Genomic DNA, 14,567 nt, shown 5'->3' on the forward strand with positions numbered 1-14,567 from the left:
ATGTCAGGAAAACGCTACCTGCCCGAATGCATAGTGTCAGTTGTAAAGTTTGATTGAGGAGGAATAATGGTCTGTGTATGTTTTTCATGCTTTAGGCCCCTTAGTTCCAGTGAAGGGAAATCTTAACGCTACAGAATACAATGACATATCAGATGATTCTGTGCTTCCAACTTTGTGGCGACAGTTTGGGGAAGGCCAATTCAGCGAGGTCAATACAAATATTTTTTGTTAAGATCCGTGTGGAATAACTTGACTGGCCTGCACAGAGCCCTGACCTCAACCCCATCAAACACTTTTGGGATGAATTGGAACGCAGACTGCGAGCCAGGCCTAATTGCCCAACATCAGTGCCTTTTCTCACTCTTGTGGCTGAATGGAGCAAGTCCCCCCAGCAATGTTCCAACATCTAGCGGAAAGCCCTCCCAGAAGAGTGGAGGCTGTTATAGCAGCAAAGGGGTACCAACGACCATGTGTCCACATACTCTTAGTGCATCTGTAGTCCCCCGTCTCTCAGGAAATTAGCCTCTGCATGTACATGTTAATTTACAGTAATAGATCCTGCTCCCTGCTGGCTGCATTTCCTCCCTTACTGGTTCCTATTAGCTTGAAAAATGCAAAACCTACAGGAGTAGATCATAAAGCCTCAGAAAGCAGTAGCTTCTTTAGGAAAGGCAAAACATGACTGAGGAATGGGTGCGTTGTAAGCCAAAAGAAGACAAGTCTACTGATTGCAAACCTTGAGTCGCTAACTTCTCAGGTTTCAGGATGAATCATGTATCTTTTTGGGGGGGTCAAGTGACGTCAAGTGCAAACTTCAAGGATCCACATGGAAATTAGACATTTGACACAGCTGCACTCGACAGCCACATCCAATTTGTTGTGATGTTTGTTTTTTCTGGAAACAATATAATCATAGTTCTTTTAGAAGATTTTACCTACCTACTTGAGTCTGTCAGAAACCCCTAAATGCTTTTGTTGCTGTTGTTTTATGCGGTCAATGTCAAGAGTAGATATCAGATGCCAGTGCTTAGTAGGGCCTGCCTTTTGGGATGTTTGATTAGCTCTATTGATGTTATTATTGTGACCTGACTAACTTTGCTTTGTTACATATCTTCCCGTTATGCCCTATGAATCAACTCTAGTTGAGTTTAGCCTTGTGATACTGGAGGCCTATGCAGGCACAAAATCAGATGAGTCAAGAGACTTTCTAAAAATACAATTGTGCATTTGTCTTGAGACAGAGATGAAAGGTTTTGCAGACTCTCGGATGTCACACTAGATTTTGGGATCAGGGACAAAATATTCCATTGCATCCAAGAGCGCTTGTTTGATACGTAACCTTGCCTAAGAGCTGAAGACTTGCGCTAACACAAACTCGCGCCTTGACATACCGGAGAGCCTAATTCAAACAAGCATTGGCACAATAAGCATTGACACAATACGTTCCATTATTCGTTGAATGTGATTCCCTTATCATTTAAAGATGAAAGGTTTGGTCCATGGTCCATTTTCACTAACAATAAGGCAAAGTATATCGAGACAGTGACAGAAACCAACTGATCTGCCCCCCCACCCCCCACCCCTGTCAAACTGCAGTCAAGCATCATGTCACCAGGATCCGACCATCAATATTTATTGGAAAGGAGCATCAAGGTCACTGTGTACTTTCACCACCCTGTGAATTTCATCGTAATTGATTTAATCTGTATCCTAATAAACTGCGTGGTTTCCCGAATCATAGTGGGAGGAGCATACACCATATCATCACATGACTGACTCCAAGTTTACTTGGATATGATGGTTATTATACCAATATTTGTGCATGAAGTCGCTTCTACCGCCATTTCTCGCATAATTCATTTTACTGACACAAAAAGATCTTTTGCCATTTATACAATTTTACCAAAACATCTTGTTTCCATTACAACTGTCATGACCTTTTTGAATATGGTATGACTTTAGTCGTATAAAAACTGGATGAAAACGTGGATTGTGTCTTCATTATAAGCTAATATAGTTTTGATAAATTGGTACAGTATGTATGATTACTGCATCATAATGCAATATATCAGCACAGATATCCTATTTAATCATAATTCATGTAAAATCATGGCATGATTCTATATGTAATTCTATCCCTATCAGTTTTAAATAAAGCTAGTTTATTCCTATGGTTTACGACTGAACTGCTGACAAGGTAGGCCCACTGAATGATGTGTGTCTTGATAAATCCCTGGTTTTCATCCTCATAACTGTTCCTAAAACCGAATACATTTTGCTAGGCTCATAGGCCCCAAGCCGAGTTGATGGTGCTAGAAGATAAATCCTTTTAAATCCAAACTTCTTCCTGCAGCTTAAAAAGCATTGGAAAGCATGGAAGAAAGTCTTAAATACCTGTGAAGATTGAGGGATGTGACTTGAATGGGCTACATGTTGTAACAAATGCTGACATCAACTCATTAATACTTTTCAATGATATTAAACAAGAGTGGCACTTATCTTTTCTACAGTCTCATGTAAAAACAGAGATTTGTGAAGAACCCTTGTCATGACATCATGCCAATTCAGTGGCTTTGTGGTTAGAGTGTCTGTCCTGTGATTAGAAGGATGGGAGTTTGATTCATAGCCAAGTCATACCAAAGACTGTCAAAATTGGTCCTAATTTGTCTCTTCCTGGCACTCAGCAAAAGGAGATGGATTGGGGGTGTACTTGAACATCATGCTACAGTTGTGTCAAGTTGGCAAGATGTCTTTTGGCTGGTGGACCATTCTTGATTTTAAATAGGCTCTGGCTTGTGCAATGCTACTTACTTACTTTACTTGTCATAACTTAAGGAATATATAGTATATCAAGTTTATTGATGACACATGCATTAGTCAACCAATCTCCTTCCATCTTGTTGGTCTCAGTTCAAAAACATATACAAAAGTCATTTGGAAGAGTAAAGTAAAACGGTATAAGAACTCAACTGTACAAAATAAGCTGCTATGATAAAATCCACAATGGAATGTTTAGAGCAGTGTTTATTATGGTTGGATTCAACCCTTATTGCAGAAGATCCGCTTTAAAATGTAAAGGTAATTTATGATTGAGCTGACATATGCAGTGTTTACCATGAATGCAGTCTGTGCGAACGTGGGAACATTGCCTTTATATTTCAAGCTATAACGTGGATCTTCCACAATACTTCTGCGATACGGATTGAATCCTGTCCTTAATCCTGGTCCTGGGAACCCAAAGAGGTGCACATTTTTGTTTTTACCTTAGCACTACACACCTGATGATGATGATGATGAAGGATGATGATGAGGATGGATTCAAAGTTGAATGATGATAATGGATACATCTGTCTTCAAGTCACGTAAATGGCTAAGATTGGTGCATCTAAAATGTGTATTAAGAGTATTCATGTTGAAAATGGACTTGACATTTGTGTACAGGATGCAAATCCTGACATCTTGGTATTGTTTGAAACTTGTCTAAATGATTCGATCACTGATAATGACAGCTAAATTCTTAGAATGTATTTACATGTTACAAGATAAAAAGTGGGTGGAATGTCCATCTACACTAAGTGTACAAAACAAGCTCTGTCCAAGACATAGACTGACCAGGTGAATCCAGGTGAAAGCTATGATCCCTTATTCATGTAACCTGTTAAATCCACTTCAATCAGTATAGATGAAGTGGAGGAGACAGGTTAAAGAAGGATATTTAAGGCAGTTCAGGCATGGATGTGTACGTGTGCCGTTCAGAGGGTGAATGAGCAAGACAAAATATTTAAGTGCCTTTGAACAGGGTATGGTAGTAGGTGCCAGGCGCACCAGCTTGAGTGTCTCAAGAACTGCAACGTTTCTGGATTTTTCACGCTCAACTGTTTCTCGTGTGTATCAACAATGGTCCACCACCCAAAGGACATCAAGCCAACTTGACACAATTGAGGGAAGCATTGGAGTCAACATGGGCCAGCATGCCTCTTGAATGCTATTGACACCTTGTAGAGTCCATGCCCAACAAGTTGAGGCTGTTCTTGGGGCAAAAGAGCGTGCAACTCAATAGTAGCATAGTAGCAAGATGGTCCTAATGTTTTGTACACTCAGTGTGTTTTATATATTGTTGAGAAAACATTTCGTTAAAGAGGACTGAACTGGCTGATTTAGCCTCGTTTTCAATCATCCTCAATGAGAAATGCGACTGTGAACGAGATTTGGGACAGTATTTTCTATACATTTTCTTATTAAATGCTTTCAATATTTGTATACGAAATCTTAAAATTTGTAGTTGGTTTGATGTTTTAATATTGTCCTATGTACATTGTGTAATTTACTGATCGTCCCGAACTAGCCACATAGGGATATCCAAAGTCAAACCAAATTTACCACGGGCATTACGATCGGGTTGCTTGCAGCTGTGCTCCGAAATCATATCAAAGTTTATTGGTAGCGTACCCAGTTTAGCAGGTGTTATAGTGGGTGCAGCGAAATGCTTATGTTACTAGCTCCTAACAATGCAGTAGAATGTCAAACAAGTACACAAATAATTAAAACGTTACAAAATATATAATACAAAAGAAACAAGAAATCAAGAATGATGGGACGAATCCAATTAACAACGCAAATAAAACTGTAGCAGTTGTGAAAATGTAATCGACACATACAGTGGGGAGAACAATTATTTGATACACTGCAGGTTTTCCAACTTACAAAGCATGTAGAGGTCTGTAATTTTTTATCATAGGTACACTTCAACTGTGAGAGACAGAATCTAAAACAAAAATCCAGAAAATCACATTGTATGATTTTGAAGTAATTAATTAGCATTTTATTGCATGACATAAGTATTTGATACATCAGAAAAGCAGAACTTATTTGGTACAGAAATTTGGTACAGAAACCTTTGTTTGCAATTACAGAGGTCATACGTTTCCTGTAGTTCTTGACCAGGTTTGCACACACTGCAGCAGGATTTTGGCCCACTCCTCTATACAGACCTTCTCCAGATCCTTCAGGTTTCAGGGCTGTCGCTGGGCAATACGGACATTCAGCTCCCTTCAAAGATTTTCTATTGGGTTCAGGTCTGGAGACTGGCTAGGCCACTCCAGGACCTTGAGATGATTCTTATGGAGCCACTCCTTAGTTGCCCTGTCTGTGTGTTTCGGGTTGTTGTCATGCTGGAAGACCCAGCCACAACCCATCTTCAACAACCCACCTCCTGTCTCAGCCTCCAGTATTTATGCTGCAGTAGTTTATGTGTCGGGGGCTGGGGTCAGTTTGTTATATCTGGAGTACTTCTCCTGTCCAATTCGGTGTCCTGTGTGAATCTAAGTGTGCGTTCTCTAATTCTCTCCTTCTCTCTCTCAGAGCACCTGAGCCCTAGGACCATGCCCCAGGACTACCTGACATGATGACTCCTTGCTGTCCCCAGTCCACCTGGCCGTGCTGCTGCTCCAGTTTCAACTGTTCTGCCTTATTATTATTCGACCATGCTGGTCATTTATGAACATTTGAACATCTTGGCCATGTTCTGTTATAATCTCCACCCGGCACAGCCGGAAGAGGACTGGCCACCCCACATATGCTCTCTCTAATTCTCTTTCTTTCTCTCTCTCGGAGGACCTGAGCCCTAGGACCATGCCCCAGGACTACCTGACATGATGACTCCTTGCTGTCCCCAGCCCACCTGGCCGTGCTGCTGCTCCAGTTTCAACTGTTCTGCCTTATTATTATTCGTCCATGCTGGTCATTTATGAACATTTGAAAATCTTGGCCATGTTCTGTTATAATCTCTACCCGGCACAGCCAGAAGAAGACTGGCCACCCCACATAGCCTGGTTCCTCTCTAGGTTTCTTCCTAGGTTTTGGCCTTTCTAGGGAGTTTTTCCTAACCACCGTGCTGCTTGCTGTTTGGGGTTTTAGGCTGGGTTTCTGTACAAAAGTTTGAGATATCAGCTGATGTACGAAGGGCTATATAAATAAATTTGATTTGATTTGATTTGATTTGAATGCTCTTACTGAGGGAAGGAGGTTGTTGGCCAAGATCTCGCGATACATGGCCCCATCCATCCTCCCCTCAATATGGTGCAGTCGTACTGTCCCCTTTGCAGAAAAGCATCCCCAAATAATTATGTTTCCACCTCCATGCTTCACAGTTGGGATGGTGTTCTTGGGGTTGTACTCATCCTTCTTCTTCCTCCAAACACAGCGAGTGGAGTTTTGTCCAAAAAGCTCTATTTTTGTCTCATCAGACCACATGACCTTCTCCCATTCCTCCTCTGGATCATCCAGATGGTCATTGGCAAACTTCAGATGGGCCTGCTTGAGCAGGGGGACCTTGCGTTCGCTGCAGGATTTTTATCCATGACGGCGTAATATGTACTAATGGTTTTCTTTGAGACTGTGGTCCCAGCTCTCTTAAGGTCATTGACCAGGTTCTGCCGTGTAGTTCTGGGCTGATCCCTCACCTTCCTCATGACCACTGATGCCCAACGAGATGAGATCTTGCATGGAGCCCCAGACCGAGAGTGATTGACCGTCATCTTGAACTTCTTCCATTTTCTAATAATTGCGCCAACAGTTGTTGCCTTCTCACCAAGCTGCTTGCCTATTGTCCTGTAGCCCATCCCAGCCTTGTGCAGGTCTACAATTTAACCCTGATGTCCTTACACAGCTCTCTGGTCTTGGCCATTGTGGAGAGGTTGGAGTCTGTTTGATTGAGTGTGTGGACAGGTGTCTTTTATACAGGTAGCGAGTTCAAACAGGTGCAGTTAATACAGGTAATGAGTGGAGAACAGGAGGGCTTCTTAAAGAAAAACTAACAGGTCTGTGAGAGCCAGAATTCTTACTGGTTAGTAGTTGATCAAATACTTATGTCATGCAATAAAATGCAAATTAATTACTTAAAAATCATACAATGTGATTTTCTGGATTTTTGTTTTAGATTCCGTCTCTCACAGTTGAAGTGTTCCTATGATAAAAATTACAGACCTCTACATGCTTAGTAAGTAGGAAAACCTGCAAAATCTGCAGTGTATCAAATTCTTGTTCTCCCCACTGTATGTACACCGGGAGAATTTACACAAGATATACAAAGAATAATAGGTACAGCTACAGTATGTCAATAATCCAGTATATAAATAAATATGCAGTGTGTATAAACATTGTAACTAAAATAAGATGTACAGTAGTAGAAATATTATAAGCAGCTTTGTCGGGATGTAGTATTTTAATACACCATGTGAAACAGGAAGTGTCCAGTAGTTCAATGTCTCTATAATATGTCACACGAGCACCGGCTGTGTGTGTGTGTATATTAGTGTGTTTGTGATTATGAGGAGTGTGTGTGTGTGTGTGTGTGTGTGTGTGTGTGTGTGTGTGTGTGTGTGTGTGTGTGTGTGTGTGTGTGTGTGTGTGTGTGTGTGTGTGTGTGTGTGTGTGTGTGTGTGTGTGATAACTTGTGTGTTTTGTGTGAGTGAGTGTGCATCACCTGGCTAGTGATGGCTGTTGAAAAGTCTGATGGCCTGATAATAGAAGCTGGTTTTTGTCTCTCTGTCTTGGCTCTGATGAACCTGTACTGTCTCCGTCTGTCAGACGGTAGCCGAGTGAACAGTCCGTGGATCAAGTCATTGAGGTCCTTAATGATGTTCTTGGCCTTCGTTTGACATGAGTGCTGTAGATATCTTGGAGGGCAGGCAGAGTGTTCCTGGTGATGCGTTGGGCTAATGGCACCACCCTCTGGACAGCCATGCGGTTGTGGTCTGTCTACTGTGGTCCACAATAAGCTCCTTTGTTTTGCTGATTTTGAGGGAGAGGTTATTTTCCTGGCACCACTCCGCCAGTGCTGTAACCTCCTTACTGTCATGTCGTCAGCAAACTTGATGATTGAGTTGGAGTCGTGTGTGGCTATGAAGTTATGGGTGAACAGAAAATACAGGAGGGGGCTGAGCACACACCCCTGGTGGGCCCCCGTGTTGAGGATCAGTGTGGCGGAGGTGTTGTTGCCTAACTTCACCACCTGGGGTCGGCCTGTCAGGAAATCTAGGATCCAGTTGCACAGGGAGGAGTTCAGACCCAGGGCCCTGAGCTTAGTGACGAGTTTGGATGGGAACTATGGTGTTAAAAGCTGAGCTGTAGTCAACAAACAGCATTCTCACGTAGATAATTCTCTTGTCCAGGTGAGATAGGGCGGTATGCAGTGCAACGCCGATTGCATCGTCCGTGGATCTGTTGGGGTGGTATGCGAATTGTAGTGGGTCATGGGTGTTGGGTACGGTGGAGGTGATATGGTCCTTGATTTTCAAATATCATGATGACAGACGTCAGTGCTACAAGGTGATTTATTTTTATTTTATTTTATTTGGATCTCTTTTAGTCCCCATTTGGACTAATCTTCCAAGAGTCCTTAAACATTAAAATACAATTTATAATACAAACACACTTTCACATTTAAACACACTATTACAAACATACATAAAATACTAGCATAATAACCCAATAAATACTCAATCTAAAAAATATTGATTCTTCATCTACTATAGTCCCACAACATTTCTATGTATTATATTTAATTTGTTTTAAAATAATGTTTAAATGTATATATTGAAAGGTTTCTAGTTTGCTCAGTTAACTTATTCCATTTCTTTATTGCTCTAAATCTAAATGTTCTTTTGCCTATTTCTCTTTTCAGTCTGGATAACGCATAGATGGTGGACAATCTATTCCTAGTATTTACGGAATGTCTGTCTCTTACCAACTGAATACCGTTGTGAATAGAAATTGGCCGTTTTAAATTATGTATATGACAAAATAAAATAAGCATGTTTTTTTCAATGACCTTGTAGATTGATGACCAACCAAGAACACTAAGCATTACTGCAACAGAAGAACCATATCTCCACCTTAAAACAATCCTTGCGGATCCTTGCTCCGGTACCACGGCAAGCGGTACCGGAGCACCAAGTCTAGGTCCAAGAAGCTTCTAAACAGCTTCTACCCCCAAGCCATAAGACTCATGAACATCTAATCAATTTTTTATTCTTAATCATATATTTTTTTAACTGCATTGTTGGTTATGGGCTTGTAAGTAAGCATTTCACTGTTGCATTCAGCGCTTGTGACTAATAAAATTAGATTTGAAACACTCCAGCCAGCCGGTTTGCACATGGTCTGAGAACGCGGCTTGGGATGCCGCCCGGGTTGAGAAAAAGTTGTGCGTGGCAGTGCAGAGCAATGTCGGCGGGTGAATTCAGATGGAGTCCTTGGAAAAATGATACCCAAAATTATTATTTTCGGATATAAAGACAACACTGTATAAAAAAAACGTATTGCAACTTGCAAAACATGCGGGAAGAAAATTATAGACGGAGGCGCAACAATGTCTAACTTTGTTTGACATTTGAAGCTGCACAAAGAACGGTAAGTCGTGGCTAATATAGCCGACAGCTATATAATTTATAACTTTGCCAGTGTAGCATGTAGGCTAACGTAGCGTTAAATCAATGAGCCTCCACACAGTCAGTCAGTGCAGGAATGTGATCATTGCACCCAAGATTGAGCCAAAACTGGCAAGACAGTTGGTAGCCTAAATCCTGCCTGATGTTACTGCTGTTCCTAAAACCATTGACATACGTTAGCCTACTGTAACCACACACAGAGATTGTGTGTGTGTGTTAAGGTTGGGCGATTGCCCGATTGCGCCCCATAGCGATCCTCGATAGTCGATCACTATTGGGTGGGGGGTATGGGGTCTTTCTCACAGCTACCCATGTATTTCCATGGAAATATTAAATTTATTTGGAAAGTAATAAATATATTGATATTTTTAAAAGCATTCATGATTTGAGTAAATGTAATAATCTATCTATTACTCTTGTTAAAAATGTGAAATGTTATTACATTTGGCGAAGAGCACATTATGATTTGTTTAGGACTCGAAACTCAAAGTTTAGGACTTGAGAATTGACTTGGTACTTGCCTGTCTTGACTTGGGACTTGACTTAGGACTTGAGACTTCTTTGTGACTTGTAAAACAATGACTTGGTCCCACCTCTGCACTTGCGGGGATTTACATGGCTGTGACGATAACCGAGGAGAGTTCTCTTGGGAGATAGTACGGTCGACATTGATTGTGAGGAATTCTAGGTCAGGTGAACAAAAGGACTTGAGTTCTTGTATGTTGTTACAATTACACCATGAGTCGTTAATCATGCAACATACACACCTGCCCTTCTTCTTACCAAAGAGATGTTTGTACCTGTCGTCATGATGCACTGAAATCCTGTTGGCTGTACGGACTCTGACTGCATGTCCCCAGCTAGCCATGTCTCCGTGAAACAGAGTATGTTACAATCCCTGAATGCTGGATGTAACTGAGACAGATGCTGGATGTAACTCTGAGCCGGATGCTGCATACTGGATGGAACTCTCAGTTGGATGCTGGCTGTACCTCTGAAATGGATGCTGGATGTAACTGTGAGCGGGATGCTGGATACTGGGTGTAACTCTGAGCCGGATGCTGAATGTAACTCTCTGCTAACTGCTGGATGCTGGATGTAAATCTCATCTGGATGCTGGATTCTGGATATAACTCTGAGCCTGATGCTTGATGCCAGATGTAACTCTGAGCCGGATGCTGAATCCTGGATGTAACTCAAAGCCGGATGCTGAATCCTGGATGTAACTCTGAGCCAGATGCTGAATAATGGATGTAACTCTAAGCTGGATTCTGGATGTAACTTTGAGCTGGATGCTGGATGTAACTCTGAGCTGGATGCTGGATGTAACTCTGAGATAGATGCTGGATGTTACTCTGAGCCAGATGCTGGATGTAACGCTAAGCCGGATGCTGGATGTAACTCTGAGCCAGATGCTGAATAATGGACGTAACTCTAAGCTAGATGTTGGATGTAACTCTGAGCTGGATGCTGGATGTTACTCTGATCTGGATGCTGGATGTAACTCTGAGCCAGACGCGGGACGTAACTCTGAGCTGGATGTTGGTTGTAACTCTGGATTTAACTCTGAGATGGATGCTGGATGTTATTCTGAGCTGGATGCTGGATGTAACGCTAAGCCGGATGCTGGATGTAACTCTGAGCTGGATGCTGAATAATGGATGTAACTCTAAGCTGGATGTTGGATGTAACTCTGAGCTGGATGCTGGATGTTACTCTGATCTGGATGCTGGATGTAACTCTGAGCCAGACGCGGGACGTAACTCTGAGCTGGATGTTGGTTGTAACTCTGGATTTAACTCTGAGGTGGATGCTGGATGTAACTCTGAGCTGGATGCTGGATGTAATGCTGATCTGGATGCTGGATGTAACTCTGAGACAGATGCTGGATGTAACTTTGAGCTGAATGCTGGATGTAACTCTGAGACAGATGCTGGATGTAACTCTGAGCTGAATGCTGGATGTAACTCTGAGCTGGATGTTGGATGTAACTCTGAGACAGATGCTGGATGTAACTTTGAGCTGGATGCCTGATGTAACTCTGAGCTGGATGTTGGATGTAACTCTGAGCTGGATACTGGATGTAACTCTAAGCTAGATTCTGGATGTAACTCTGAGCTGGATGCTGGATGTAACGCTGAGCTGGATGCTGGATGTAACTCTGAGACAGATGCTGGATGTAACTCTGAGCTGGATCCTGGATGTAACTCTGAGACAGATGTTGGATGTAACTCTGAGCTGGATGCTGGATGTAACTCTGAGGCAGATGCTGGATGTAACTCTGAGCTGAATGCTGGATGTAACTCTGAGCTGGATGTTGGATGTAACTCTGAGACAGATGCTGGATGTAACTTTGAGCTGAATGCTGGATGTAACTCTGAGACAGATGCTGGATGTAACTCTGAGCTGAATGCTGGATGTAACTCTGAGCTGGATGTTGGATGTAACTCTGAGACAGATGCTGGATGTAACTTTGAGCTGGATGCCTGATGTAACTCTGAGCTGGATGTTGGATGTAACTCTGAGCTGGATACTGGATGTAACTCTAAGCTAGATTCTGGATGTAACTCTGAGCTGGATGCTGGATGTAACTCTGAGCTGGATGCTGGATGTAACTCTGAGACAGATGCTGGATGTAACTCTGAGCTGAATGCTGGATGTAACTCTGAGGTGGATGTTGGATGTAACTCTGAGACAGATGCTGGATGTAACTTTGAGCTGGATGCCTGATGTAACTCTGAGCTGGATGTTGGATGTAACTCTGAGCTGGATACTGGATGTAACTCTAAGCTAGATTCTGGATGTAACTCTGAGCTGGATGCTGGATGTAACTCTGAGCTGGATGCTGGATGCAACTCAGACAGATGCTGGATGTTATTCTGAGCTGGATGCTGGATGTAACGCTAAGCCGGATGCTGGATGTAACTCTGAGCTGGATGCTGAATAATGGATGTAACTCTAAGCTGGATGTTGGATGTAACTCTGAGCTGGATGCTGGATGTTACTCTGATCTGGATGCTGGATGTAACTCTGAGCCAGACGCGGGACGTAACTCTGAGCTGGATGTTGGTTGTAACTCTGGATTTAACTCTGAGATGGATGCTGGATGTAACTCTGAGCTGGATGCTGGATGTAACGCTGAGCTGGATGCTGGATGTAACTCTGAGACAGATGCTGGATGTAACTCTGAGCTGGATCCTGGATGTAACTCTGAGACAGATGTTGGATGTAACTCTGAGCTGGATGCTGGATGTAACTCTGAGGCAGATGCTGGATGTAACTCTGAGCTGAATGCTGGATGTAACTCTGAGCTGGATGTTGGATGTAACTCTGAGACAGATGCTGGATGTAACTTTGAGCTGGATGCCTGATGTAACTCTGAGCTGGATGTTGGATGTAACTCTGAGCTGGATACTGGATGTAACTCTAAGCTAGATTCTGGATGTAACTCTGAGCTGGATGCTGGATGTAACTCTGAGCTGGATGCTGGATGTAACTCTGAGACAGATGCTGGATGTTATTCTGAGCTGGATGCTGGATGTAACGCTAAGCCGGATGCTGGATGTAACTCTGAGCTGGATGCTGAATAATGGATGTAACTCTAAGCTGGATGTTGGATGTAACTCTGAGCTGGATGCTGGATGTTACTCTGATCTGGATGCTGGATGTAACTCTGAGCCAGACGCGGGACGTAACTCTGAGCTGGATGTTGGTTGTAACTCTGGATTTAACTCTGAGATGGATGCTGGATGTAACTCTGAGCTGGATGCTGGATGTAATGCTGAGCTGGATGCTGGATGTAACTCTGAGCTGGATCCTGGATGTAACTCTGAGACAGATGTTGGATGTAACTCTGAGCTGGATGCTGGATGTAACTCTGAGGCAGTTGCTGGATGTAACTCTGAGCTGAATGCTGGATGTAACTCTGAGCTGGATGTTGGATGTAACTCTGAGACAGATGCTGGATGTAACTTTGAGCTGAATGCTGGATGTAACTCTGAGACAGATGCTGGATGTAACTCTGAGCTGGATGTTGGATGTAACTCTGAGCTGGATACTGGATGTAACTCTGAGCTGGATGCTGGATGTAACTCTAAGCTGGATGCTGGATGTAACTCTGAAACAGATGTTGGATGTAACTCTGAGCTGGATGCTGGATGTAACTCTGAAACAGATGCTGGATATAACTCCGAGCTGGATGCTGGATGTAACTCTGAGCTGGATGTTGCATGTAACTCTGAAACAGATGTTGGATGTAACTCTGAGCTGGATGCTGGATGTAACTCTGAAACAGATGCTGGATATAACTCCGAGCTGGATGCTGGATGTAACTCTGAGCTGGATGCTGGATGTAACTCTGAGACAGATATTGGATGTAACTCTGAGCTGGATGCTGGATGTAACTCTGAGACAGATGCTGGATGTAACTCTGAGCTGAATGCTGGATGTAACTCTGAGCTGAATGCTGGATGTAACTCTGAGACAGATGTTGGATGTAACTCTGAGCTGGATGCTGGATGTAACTCTGAAACAGATGCTGGATATAACTCCGAGCTGGATGCTGGATGTAACTCTGAGACAGATGCTGGATGTAACTCTGAGCTGAATGCTGGATGTAACTCTGAGCTGGATGTTGGATGTAACTCTGAGACAGATGCTGGATGTAACTTTGAGCTGGATGCCTGATGTAACTCTGAGCTGGATGTTGGATGTAACTCTGAGCTGGATACTGGATGTAACTCTAAGCTAGATTCTGGATGTAACTCTGAGCTGGATGCTGGATGTAACTCTGAGCTGGATGCTGGATGTAACTCTGAGACAGATGCTGGATGTTATTCTGAGCTGGATGCTGGATGTAACGCTAAGCCGGATGCTGGATGTAACTCTGAGCTGGATGCTGAATAATGGATGTAACTCTAAGCTGGATGTTGGATGTAACTCTGAGCTGGATGCTGGATGTTACTATGAGCCAGACGCGGGACGTAACTCTGAGCTGGATGTTGGTTGTAACTCTGGATTTAACTCTGAGATGGATGCTGGATGTAACTCTGAGCTGGATGCTGGATGTAATGCTGAGCTGGATGCTGGATGTAACTCTGAGCTGGATCCTGGATGTAA

Source organism: Oncorhynchus masou, chromosome 22, assembly GCF_036934945.1.
Source record: "Oncorhynchus masou masou isolate Uvic2021 chromosome 22, UVic_Omas_1.1, whole genome shotgun sequence".
Taxonomy (NCBI): Eukaryota; Metazoa; Chordata; class Actinopteri; order Salmoniformes; family Salmonidae; genus Oncorhynchus; species Oncorhynchus masou.